The following is a 12833-nucleotide window of genomic DNA, read 5'->3' as shown; positions in this document are numbered from 1 at the left end:
GAGCACTAGAGATAAATTGTTCAAGGACTTGCGTCTGATTAGTTGAGGATCCGACATTCAAACCTAGATCTGCCCAATTCCAAAGCCTTTACTACCAATACCGTATAAACTATGGCCATAGTCACATAAAAGCACATGTTTCTATCAAAGGTAACATGCAAAAATAAATAGCAGCACTAGGATGCTGGAAATATGGGTAAATTCCAAAGAAGCTTGCCATCCTTTTAAAACTGTGATTGTCCTTTCAGTACAAAAATGGGAAAAAAATTATGTTGAGTATAACATTTCAATTTCTTGTTTACTCTTTTTCACTTATTCTCTTAAAGTGTGATGAAATAGGAATCTATGTGTATTTTTTAAAATTTATACTGTCTTTGGCATTATCAGAATACTTTTCCCCCAACTCATCTACAAGTTAGTTGAGTATATATACCACCAGTTCCTCATTTGAAAACAAAACTTTGTCTTCAGAAACTCTCTGTAGATTAGGACAGTAGCCAGGTAAAAAGAGTTTCTCCTGATGAACAGCCTAGACCAGCTCTTCCAGCCAAGAGCCAGTCCCAAGGTGGAGATAATGGGGTGGTACCATTTGGTTAAAGTAGGCCGGTTCAACCTTTTGGGGTGTGCCATTCTCTGGGACAGAAGCCCTTGTACAATGGGGCAAAATGCCAGCATTTTAACCCACAGTTTTTAACCTTTGGAGCTCAGGAATGAATTTATAATTCTTTGACACATATAGTATTACTTTACGAAGTTGGTAGCCCTCCAAGCATCTAATAAAGGCAAATTCGTAAGACTTAAAGCATAGGGTTTATTTCCCTCAACTATGCCCCACCTTTGTGGAGCATTTACCTTTTATCCCTACAGTAGGGTCCTTTATGTGTGTCAAAAGCCCTTTTACATCTGTTTTTGCCTTTTGAGATAACATATCAGAATTTGCAAGTGAAACCATATGGTACCTGTGCTGTTCCATAGAGTAGCTGCCTCTGTGGCTGCTTGGTCACTTGAAATGTGGCTCATACAACTGGGGAAGTAAGTTTTTAATTGTATTTAAATTTAAAGACCCACATGTACCTATGTTGGACAGCATGGTTCTAGACTTCTTAATGCTTTTTTGACATCCTCCCTTGGATGTCTCAAAGTTAACCAGATCACATCAGAATTCTTGATTTTTTTTTCTTCCCTCAATCTGTTTTCTCCCTGAGTAAATGAAACCATCATTGACCGAGTTGCTTGACCCCCTGTATCGACTTCATCAGCAAGTCTTAATTGTTTTACCTCTGGAACCTATACTGAATTCATCTACTTCTCTATATCTGAGGTACCATATCTCACCTGAACAATCAAATGGCCTCACACTTGGTCACCATTTGTTCGCTATTGCCTCTTCAATGCTCCTCCCTACAGCTGCTGAAGAAACCTTGTTAAACTCTTCATTAGGTCACTTCACTCCTTGCATGTATGAAAAAAATTGTAGAACTTATTGTTTAAAATGATCTTATTTACTTATTTGCATACGTGTTTGTTTGCTTTCCCCCATTACAATGTAAGGGCCTCAAGTCAATAATGTAATTATACTTCATTCACCACTGCATCTCCAGCACCTAAAACCATCCCTGGCACATGATTTACATTCAGTAGACCTCTCAATAATAACTAAATTAATGTCACTATTTCTTATGTAAGGAGATGATATGGCAAGAGTCAATACAGATTTATGGTTTGGTTGTTAATAACAAGTGATGCTGACATCCATCTACTTACATGGGAAGGTGGTGGATTCTTTTACATTCTAGATGCAGTATAAAGGGTGGATGTTATGGCTGGCTGTATTTATCTGCAAGTGGGTAGGCTGGGCCACAATCCTGATGCAATCTCTGACCAGGCTAGAGAGAGCTCCTTCTCTTCCTAGAGATCAGTGTATGTTCTAGATCTTAAAACTTTTTGCCTTTCTCACTGTTAAAGTATTCTTCTACAAGTTCAAATTCCATAGGCATCCGAGGGGAGTTTAGTTAGTAATGGAAAGAAATATATCCTGGAACTCCAGGGTAGAAATATCCAAGCCATGTCCAGGCAGCCAAAGGAAATTTTTTAGCATGTGTCTTTTCTGGCAGTCCTTGATAATGGCCAGCCAAGACTCTGGGTATGCTATTGCTTAAGCACGTTATTACTTAGTTCTACATGCAAAGTAAAGTAAAACTGATGAACTTGGAGGTGTGAGCAAGTCTGCCAAGCTCTGAGTTGCTTCTCCTCCCTCTGGTACTGAACAGGCCTAGGAAGTGACCATCTCCTTGGTACCGGCTGGATTTAAAAGATAAAGTCAAAACTTGCTTTGTTAAAGTCTGTATTTGAAGATTCTTTATCCTAAGGCATTTTTATCAGGCCTGGGTTGATAGCCTTGGCTCCTATCCTTTCAGTGCTATTCCAGTGTTTTCCTGTGTGTGTCTTTATTGAGTATCTGCCATATACCAAGTACCTTACTAGGTCCTGGAGAGACAAAAATGAGCTAGGCACATTATTAACCTTCAGGGATTCTGCAAACGTGGGGAGAGAGACCAATAAATGGAAATCTTAAAATATAGGAGATACCAGAGTAAAGTAAGTACAGGGGCAATGAAGGTAGAGGGAAGGGGACCCTAGTTGGAGGCAGGCATGGAGTCTGAGGTCTAGAACCAAATTGTCTGGGTTTACAATTTGACTCCGCCACTTATGAGCCATGTAACCTTAGGCTACTGGCTTAACCTCTGTGCCTCAATTTGCTGTCCTACTAAACGGAATAATGAAAGAATCTTCCTCATAAGATTACTAAGGGGATTAAAGGAGCATGTAAAGCATTTGAACAGTGCCTAGCACATTAAAAAAACAGCTTTTAATATTACCAATAGTACACTCATGTGCATATAATGAAATTTCAATCAACTATCATGCTGCATCCGTGGCAGTGGTCCCATAAGACTATAATACCATTGGTACCAACTGAATGTGTTTTAAACAAAACAACCTATTTTAAAGATGATAATACCATATTTTTACTATACCTTTTCTATGTTTAGATACACAAATACTTACCATTGTGTTATAGTTGCCTACAGTATTCAGAACAGTAACACGCTGTCCAAGTTTGTAGCCTAAACACAATAGGCTCTACCATGTAGCCCAGGTATGTGGTAGGCTGTACCCTCTAGGTTTGTGTAAGTACACCCTACGATATTCACATGATGAAATCCCCTAAAACTTCATTTCTCAGAACACATTGCCCTCCTTCAGGGACACATAACTATAGTAGTATATAATTGCCATTTGAATCGAATGAATACTACCTTACTGTCACTACTGCAGAGAAGTTGTTGCTAAGCCAGTCGAGAGTATTCACACAGGCTTCCCAGAGGTGGTGACTTTTGAACTGAGATGTGAAGACCCACTGATACTGTAGGGAAAGGACATGTTTGGCAGAAAGAACAGAATCCACAAAGGCATAGAGGAGTGAAGGGGGCAGGGTGTGCATTTTGGGACCTGTCAGTGAGACGCCTGAGGGAGAGTCCAGGCATGAGGCCACAGGGGCTTTTTAGAGTAGTCTGAGGAGCTTGGCCTTGATCCTAAAACCTAGAGGAAGCCACGGAAGGATTTTCAGCAGCTTCAGGGCTCTCTATGGGAGACTGGGTGGCAGCACTTTGAGTGGCCTTAGCTCTACGATGTCAGTGACCAGCCTCCGTCTCTGTGATTTGGCAGAAAGCTTGCATGTGGCGGGCTGATTTTGCTCACTGAGTGTGATTCTTTTGGGGCCTATGGATTAATAAAGTGAAAAGGATGTGTTTTCTTAATTCTTTTACTTGATTCTTCCTAACTCCCTACCCCTGCTGAGACAGATATAGGGATACCTATCTAAAAGACTCGTTTGAGAATCTTTCAGCATCTGATGAAAGCACTAGGCCTTTCCCTCAGAAAAATCACCAAAAGAAGATTTTCCGTGGACCTCACATTAACCTCCCCGACCACCACCACCTTAGTCATCCAGACAAACCTCCAGACCCGGTGCAGCCTTTTCGACCCCGCCTGCTATGGTTTTTGTGCTCAGATCCCAAATTGTTTTAAATTTAATTTGCTAGTGCATCCAGTAACTGTTCCATCTGCCATCACTGCTATTATCTAACCATGTTATCATGAGAGCAGACTTGGATCATTTGATGGTTATAATTAAAACTGAAAGTAATTATCTTATTTTGAGCTGTTCAAATTTAATTGAGAGGGTAGTGGGTAAAAGCATGGACTCTGGAGGCAAACGACTTAGATTTGAATCTCATCCCTGTCACCGTCTCACAGTCTTGTGTAAATAGTGTAACCCCTCTGTGCCTCAGTTGCCTCATTACAAAATGAGAATAATATATTTACCTCATAAAGTTATTGTGAGGTTTAAGTGAGGTAACACAGGGGCATGCCAAGAACAGTTCCTGGCACATAGTAAGTGCTATATATAAGTATTTGCTGTCATTTTGTCTGATTTCTGTTAAAATGACATCATGAAATGGGAGTAATGATAGATGACTGAGAGAAGGAAAATAGGTGAATAAGATCTTCACATGCGTCGGACTTCTTGAAGCCTTGCCAATACCTGAAGGCCAAGAATAGGTTCCCTAGACCTGTGCTGTCTAGTATGGTAGCCCCTAGCCATGTGTGGCCATGGACTACTTGAAATGTGGCTAGCTCAAGTTGAGAGGTACTGAATCTTGAAGATTTAGTCTAAAAAAAGTAAAATATCTTATTAATGATTTCTGTATTATGTGTTACAATAATACTCTAGATAAATTAGGTTAAATTGAATATTAAAATTAATTTATTTTTTGCTTTTTAAATGTGGCTACTAGAACACCTAATATGTTCTAGTTATTAAATGTATTTTATTATAATTATGTATAGTTATAATATATATAATACAATACATAATTTTATATTATTAATCTAATTATTAAATATATTTAATATTATGTTTTAATAGTATGTGGTTTGGGTTATATTTCTGTTGAATAACACTACCTTAGGCTCATTACTATCAATTAAGACAAAAATCTGTGTTTATGTATATGATCAGATAGCCACTATTAGAATGTCTTGTACACTCCTCCTCTGCCCTTCAAGTTATGTTGGACCACCAGTGTTTTAGGTGGTGTCTTAGAGGGAGCCATGGCTGGGTCCTAGCATAAAGAGATTGAGAGACCAAGGTAAGGGCAACAGCTAGAGAGGCTTCCCCGGACTTGGAGAGGTTTGGAAAAAACACTACCATTTATAGTTACACTGGCCTCAGATTTTGAGCACTCCCCAAAGTAGATGAGAGCATGCTCTTTCTATTCAGGAAGTTAAACTGTGTTGGCCAAAAATGTTCGCTCTTCCATCAGGAGCCAGAAAAAGCTTTGTTCATCTTTCACTACATGAATAAATGCTCAATGTTATGGCAGTCACTTGGGATCGAAAGCACACCCTTTCCAAATGTGATTTACTTATGGAATGTTTATTTAATTCTATTTCAGATTCATTCCACTTAAAACCTGAAAACATTGGACCACACAAAGTCTTACTGGTAAGTTCTTCATTTCTTAAACAAAGTGACTGTTTGACTTTATTTTTGAGATGACATTCACACTTCTAGGTTAGATGCTTCCCTACCAGTGCTATGATGAGATGTCTATTTATTTGTACTTTTCTTTAATCTCTATAATGATTTATGATGTTTCTATGCCTTAAAAAAACAGAGCAACCCATGTTCCTTTGTAAGACCATGGGCAGGATAAAGATCCATGATTACATGCCAAATACTATTAAAATAAAAACTTTTTTGGGTAATGAAACTATTTCCAGGCCCCTGTTGATGGTCTGCTTGTTTCAGGCAGTATCCAAAACAACAGAGTGTTATTTCAGCCAAGGAATTCAGACAGTCCCTTGTAGTGTGTTGTAATGAAAATTGGCTCACAGCTACAACATAAAACATACTGGGGCTCTACTCTTTATTTCTGTATTTTTTTCTCCCATCTCTTAGCTCACCTAAATGTGATTATTGTGAGGTAATAGTTCTGCCATGGTAGAAAACTTCCTTAAGAGCTAGGAAAATAATGTACTTTTTAAAAGTGAGAAAGCTTCTGGGGCTTCATATAGCATCACTCCCTAATATTGTGGTTATTTGCAATGTGTATCAGTTATCTTATGCTGCATAACAAACCACCCCAAAATTTACTGCCAGCATTTTGAGTCAAAATTTACTGGCTCAAAATAACAATGCTTTATTTATCTCACCATTCTGTGGGTTGGTGATTTGGGCTGGGCTCAGCTACGTGATCCTTCTCCTTTCACCTGGGACTATTCATGTATCTGCAGGTAGCTGCAGGTCCATGTCAGCTAGGCTTTCTTTCTTGGGGTCACTGACTGTCAGGTGGAGTGTTAATGATGACTAAGCCGTGTATCTCATCATCCTGCAAGTTACCCTAAGTGCATTATAAATCATAAGTATAATTAAAATGAATTAATTGATTGTGGATCTCCAGTCGGCCAGTGTTCTGAAAAGGGCAGTAGCCTGCTTGGTAGAGGTAAAAGGAATAGACAGTGAGTGATTAAATGGTGGTGGGATTAACAATAACAGCAACAATAGTAATAATGAGTAGCTACTGTGTTTTGAGCACTGTGTGCCAGGTACTGTGCTGCCTTACATAGAATTACTTGAGATTTACAAGAAAAATCTCCCTTTCAATTTCTTTTGTACTACTTTTGTAGTATATTCCACCATTAGTGAATTACTTCTATGGGGTTTTTTCCTCTTCAAAATGCCTGGTTAAAATGTACCTGTCCTTGAGAAAGAAAAGACACTACGCTCTTATCAACTGTTGACAACATACAGTCAAGCCCAAGGTTCTAGAGAGAGGTAGAAGGCATTTTGATTTGGTGGGAAGAGTTGAGGGGGGGAGAGCAACCAGTAGCACTAAAGAGAGAGTAGGTGTGGATGCTCAGGAATGGCCCAGGGGCACTGGCTGCCCATGGGGGATGGAGGGTAGGGAAGGTGAGCAGGAACACAGGATCCAGGGTAGGGAGAATGAGATATTTGCTGACTTGATGAGTTGGCCCAGGGCTATTGCTGGTTCAAGGCCATCACCCTGTGGCTGCCACTGCATGGCAGCATTTGTAAAACTCCTCCACTCACCATCTGGTTTGTTTCCTCTTATGTTGATTACTGTTAATCTGATGTATGTACCTGTCTTCAAAGATTTTTGAGATGGCCTGTAAACATAGGTATAATATAACGCGATTAAGAAAAATAAGGGAGGAAATCTGTGGAGAAGGAAAAGTGGGGTGAAGTCAGAGATAAAATAAGGCCCCAGTTCATGGGAGAGAGGCTATTCATTTGCTGTCAGGTCCCACAGTCTTACCTCTGAGCTTCCGGGCAGTCAGTATAAGAAGGAAAACATGCTCCGTTAACAACTTACGGTGGCTGGAAGATAAAAGCACACGAGTTACTCAGAAGAAGCAAGGTTGATCATGATTCAAGGCTCAGAGAAATGTCTTCAGAGTGCTCATAAAGTGAATGCCACACAGAGTGGCCGACAACATCCCTGTAGGTAAAACAGTGAGGACTGCCTCTGTGCAAGCGAGTGATGTGACAGCTGAGTGCAGTCCAAGAGAAACCCCTCTAGTTCAGGTGTGCATTTCTCTGTTGGTCTTGCTTAGTCCAAGGATGAAATGTAATTGTTTCAACTGAAATAACAAATACATATATTCACAACCCTCCTCCCCTCCCCACCTCGTAATGGACTTCAGATTGTCACGGCCGTCTTGATGCTGAGCCTTGGCATTTTAGTTATGGACCAGATTAGACACGTGAGTTGAAATCTACTTACCATCCCTGTTCTGAAAGAAAAACAAACAACTTCCTGATAGTGCTCTGTGAATGTTACTTCTCTCAATTCTCAAGTCATTCTACAGTGACTCAGTCTGTGTTGTGGCTTTTGAAACACAGAATTTACATTGACCCTGCATGATCCTCTTCCCTTGCTCCATGTCTCTCTCCTCTTTTGAGCCCAGTGGTTCTAGGTTCATTTCTTATACTGGAACGTTCAGTGCCTTTTGGGGGCAGTTTGAGGGGCTCATGAGACTTGACTCCAAGTCTCGCTATTTGATGGTAGCGAACTATAAACTAGGCTACTATTGTCCATTTCTGGGTCCCTCCTCTTCTAATGAGTAACCTTAATACTTATTACAAGAGGTAGTATCCGATAGTGTAGGGAAGGTGAGCAGGAGTGCAGGATCAAGGGTGGGGAGAATGAGATATTTGCTGACTGGCGGCACTGATAACTGTTGGTGCAGAGAATGATAGGGAATAATGTTAAGCCTAGACTTTTTTGCAAGAATGTCATAGGAAGAAAAAATTTTAATTCATTTAGGGTCGTTATCAAAGAGGAGCCCAGAATTCCACAAGGACTACCCATGAAGGGGAATTTCCTTTGGGACTTTGTTTTTCTTTAGATCAAGTTTATTAGGAGTATTTTGGTTGCAAGCAACAGAAATATAATTCAAACTAGTCTCTTGACTTATATGATTAGGATGGCCATACTAGTAAGGGCTTCAGGCACAGCTGTATTCAGGAGTTCCAAAGATATCATCAGGCCAGTATCTTTCACTCTGTCTTGACTTTACTTAGCTGTCTCAGCTTCATTCTCAGACATGCTCTCCCTTACCATGGTGGCAGAGGTAGCTATCAGTAACTGGGTTTCTGTTATTCTCACAGCTATGGGTGCCTCTTTTGCCATACTTCTAGCAGTAGTAAGTGCCAAGGAGGGACCTTGACCGGCCCAGATTGGATTGCCTGCCTGAATCAGCATGGCCAGAAATAGGCAGTCGACAATAAGCAGCATCACTTTAGCTAAGGCCTGTTCATGTGTCCCATGAGAGAGGGTAAATCCCACCAGAATTACACAGAATGGGTTCCCCATAAAAAAAAGGAGGGGTAGTGTTACAGCTCTTTTAGAATTTGTCTAGCAGGTTTTCTGTTTTCACTGGAAGACTCCCCACATTAAATACATTTAAAAAATTAAAAAATGATAAAAAGGAGGGTTGTTGCTACCAGAAGGAAGGAAGGAAAGATTGAGAATGCCAAGCAGATAAATGTTCTGGGTACCAGAGTCCACTAGTTTAGACATTCTTCATTTGGAGTCTGTTAAACTTGAAAGGTTGGAAATTAGATTCTGCACAGTTACGTTGACTACCTACTTCAGGTTTGGTGTCATGATCCAGACTACCAATAAGGAACATGTGGAGAGGACAAGGATGGGTAGCACCACTTTCAGATCTGGTGGGCAGCTCTTGGCCTGAGGACCTCATGTTGAATCCTCAGGATCTACAGGAGTGGTTCTTAATCTGGAGATTATGAATATACTTCAACAGATCTGTGAACCTTCTGTCATTATTTGCAAAATTGTACATATGCACTTTTTTTTATTGGAGAAAGTATTATGTTTTCCATCATTGTGTCACAGGACTCCATGCCTGCCCCCTCCCCTGGGCCCCCCTTGCTTAAAAACCATTGCTTCAGACTTACTCTAATTGTTTTAGACTTGGCTAGCTTAATCTTACACGTTCCTTTCTTGTCTTGGCTCAATTAGTAAAGTGTAGTGTCCATGATAAACATAGCTCCTTATGGGACAGACACAGTGACATCAGTGGCTGAGCATGTTGCGTTAAATTATATGTTAAGCTTTTTAGGCACATATGTACACTTTCCACAATCATAGTTGCCATTTACCTAATGCCGGGCTCTGTGCTAAGTGCTTTACTGCATTCTCTGAACTCTATATTTATATACATGATTATAATTCTGGGAACCTCAGATCCACCTGCTGGAACCAGCTCCTTCCAGCTGCCTCTCCTGGAACACTGGATACAAATTCTGAGTTTTTCCTCTCCCCTTTGTCTGCTGTGGGGGGTCCACCTCTCTCTACCTTCCCACCCACAGATGATAGCATCATAAAATCAGAGTGTTGTACAAGACCCATAAGATCATACTTGTCAGTGGCTTTCAAACTCTGCTTTTTGATTTTCTAGCTCAGGGACTCCCAAGGAGGAAGGATGGGCAGGACCCAAGTCCCTTTCCTGCTTCAATCACAAATTTGCTGAAAACCACTCATCCGGGACAATATGAGAGCTCACGGATAGATGTCAGGCTTGAGGTTGAGTACAGGTTCCTACTACTTTACTTACTTACCCGTGTGACCCTGGGCAAGGTGCCTAACTTCTCTGAGCCACAGTTTTCTTATCTGTCAAATACATGCCTCAAGGAGTTGTTAGAGGGACTGAATGAGGTAGTGTCTGTGAAGTCCATGGCCCAGTGCCTGGCATATAGTCAGGACTTACCAAAGGTTAACTGTATGTAACTAATATATTGTACAATGTGACTCACAAGTCATAGTTAAGACTCAGCTTCATTCTTATCTCCCACTGTTCCTTTAAAGTTTATTCAGGGAGGTGTGTTGTACCCCATTTCGGATAATAACTTGATCAGGCCCATGACTTTTCTGGTTACTTTTCTGGTAATGAGAAGTTCTAAGGCCACTTCAAGTCAGCCTGCCTGTCTGTCTCTCTCTCTCTCTCTCTCTCTCTCACTCTCTCACACTCTCACTCTTTCTCAGCATGCACACACACATGCACACAGGTTCATTTTGGAAATTTGAAATGCCCTCTTTGGTCTATAAAGAGTCAGTATTCATTGCAAGGGAGGACTTCCCTCCATCCAGCCACCAAGGGCCACTTCCTCTTCCAGCGGCCTCCAGCTGCCCACTGCTCAGGTCTCTCCAGGTTGTGGGGTCAGGGGGAGTGTGCAGCAAGTCTTTACCTGACTGCGACTGTCACACCTGGTGCTGAGCCTGGCAGACAGGGAAAGGGGACTTTTTTCTCTCCTGGCCACCTCCATGGCCTTCTCCAGGACTCCTCTGAGGGGCCTTGCACTGGGGCCCCTGGGATTTGGGTGGTTCTCTCCTCCTGCTACTGTTGCCACCCCTCAGCACCTTCTGGCTTCCAGTCGGACTCTCTTTGGGGTCCTCTCACTCTCATGCCAAAGCCCTCTCGGGGAGAACCTGTTGCGAAGAGACCCAGGCTGCCACTCTGGGTGTCCAGGGTTCATACTGCTTTCACCCTCCCCTCCGCCATGGGGCAAGGGGACAGTACTCACTTTCTGAGGTGGCATCCGCCCTGCTGGCTTAGCCAACGTCAGCCACCTCTCACATTTTGGTTCCTAAGGCAGATGTCACATATCAACCTGGGAACTCTAGGAGATGCATATCAAACTCACCACATACAGCTTTTGAAACCCTTTTCTCTGGGCTGGAGAAAAAAGGCTGAACCCTCTCCATTCCACCCACCTTGGAAACCGTAGGAATCAGAGCATTACCAAAGAATCTTACAGAATCCTCCATTGCTTTCCACTGTCCTGTTTGTGTCCTCCTTCTGGGTCTTAGAGCCAGCTTCTTAGAAATTTCCACATGATGATCAGATCCCCTGCTTTGGAATTTACCATCTGTTACATCTTGAGGTGGTGGAAACTTCCACTTTAGCATCTTAACCTCAGACCCAGTGTGAGACACTTCTCTTCTTTTAACACTCTAAAAGTGGTCCTTCATCTGGTGAGGAGCTTCCTGTCTCCCTCTCCCCTCCCTCCCTCTCATATCATCCCATTCAGATTTTCAGCTAAGTTGGAGTTGAAAAGATACTGCTCCCTCCGTGCCAAACCTAGCTTCCTATGACGTTCTTTCTCTCTAATGGGATCTCAGGAGAGAGAGAGAGAGAGTATGAGTGTGTGTACGTGTGCATGCCTTGTGTGGGAAAATTGGACATTGGAAAAATGCAAAACGTTTGGGAAAATTGGAATTCTTGCCTGGGCCTCAGATTCCAAAGTGAAGCTTAGACACCCTGTTCTCTAAGCCCACAGGGAAACTTTCGTGTGTCTGGGTGGGTTTCCTTTGCCTGCATACCAACATGCACCTGTATAACTCCAGCAGAAAGCTAGTATTTAGAAACGGTGCTCATGCCATTTCTCATGCTCATGACCCTAACATAGTTTCTCTTGATCTGAGAACTGATTTGCTGTGCTTTGTGGGGGCATATTGATCAGGGCTCCATGCAGGGTTTATGAACTCTGCAAATTCAAGCTTGCAGAATGTCCTACCTCCCTCCAAAGACCCACCCTCACTTATGTAGGTTTTCTTTCATGCTCATGTGACATTTGGAGTCAGCATATTTTTCTGCCTTCTCTGGCACCAGCGCTGTGAACTCAGCCTCTCTGCCAGCATGCCCTCCTTTGTCATGTGCGGTTGGATCACTGTGATGTTGGGTCCTGTAACAATTAGGTCACTCACTGAGTATAGGCCCCCCAACCCGTAGTGAAGCCAGCATCTCAAATGAGCAAGTGACCCATGCTGGGAAGATGCTTGGGTCAGCTAAAGTTGGAGTCTCTCTGGGTGCAATGGCCTAAGAATGTATTAAATGCATTTGGGGTAGTTCCATCGTGTACTAGTCTCTTGGCAAGACTGAACATCATATATCCAGATGTGAAACTGATTTATGTCCTCATTTTTACTGGCTGTTTACAAAGATGGCAAGATACAGCTTCCTCCTTTCCTCCCCCAGACCCATCATATGAGGTGATATTAGAGACAGAAGCTCAGATAGCAGAACTCAACTCCCCTGGGACTGCTCACCTATACTCTCTTGGCCTGAAAGCATATAGTGATTTCTGTTGGCCATTCAAAGATCTAGATATATATTTGAAATAACTAACAGGCTCTTAGCTAAAGCGTGCTTTCTATTTG

General features: G+C 42.0%; 1 protein-coding gene and 1 non-coding gene across 7 annotated transcripts in view; both read left to right on the top strand.

Annotated features, from left to right (window-relative positions):
* GNG12 (G protein subunit gamma 12) overlaps positions 1-12833 on the top strand; it is a 129376-nt gene that overhangs the window by 48088 nt on the left and 68455 nt on the right. For 4 of the 6 annotated variants that reach the window (XM_050765120.1, XM_050765312.1, XM_050765483.1 and 1 more), the window contains exon 2: positions 5523-5572. The gene's annotated coding sequence lies outside the window, so the exon portion shown is untranslated. Of the gene's footprint in view, positions 1-4571; positions 4715-5522; positions 5573-12833 lie in introns of those variants that run through there. The other 2 variants (XM_050765391.1, XM_050765218.1) reach the window with 2 other exon arrangements.
* LOC126944982 (U7 small nuclear RNA) lies at positions 8982-9042 on the top strand. The gene has a single exon (XR_007722256.1). It is a non-coding gene; the product is annotated as a U7 small nuclear RNA (small nuclear RNA).

The sequence above is a fragment of the Macaca thibetana genome, chromosome 1 (assembly GCF_024542745.1).
Source record: "Macaca thibetana thibetana isolate TM-01 chromosome 1, ASM2454274v1, whole genome shotgun sequence".
NCBI lineage: Eukaryota > Metazoa > Chordata > Mammalia > Primates > Cercopithecidae > Macaca > Macaca thibetana.
The sequence above is the reverse complement of the archived record's forward strand: the minus strand, read 5'-3'. Positions and strand labels throughout refer to the sequence as shown.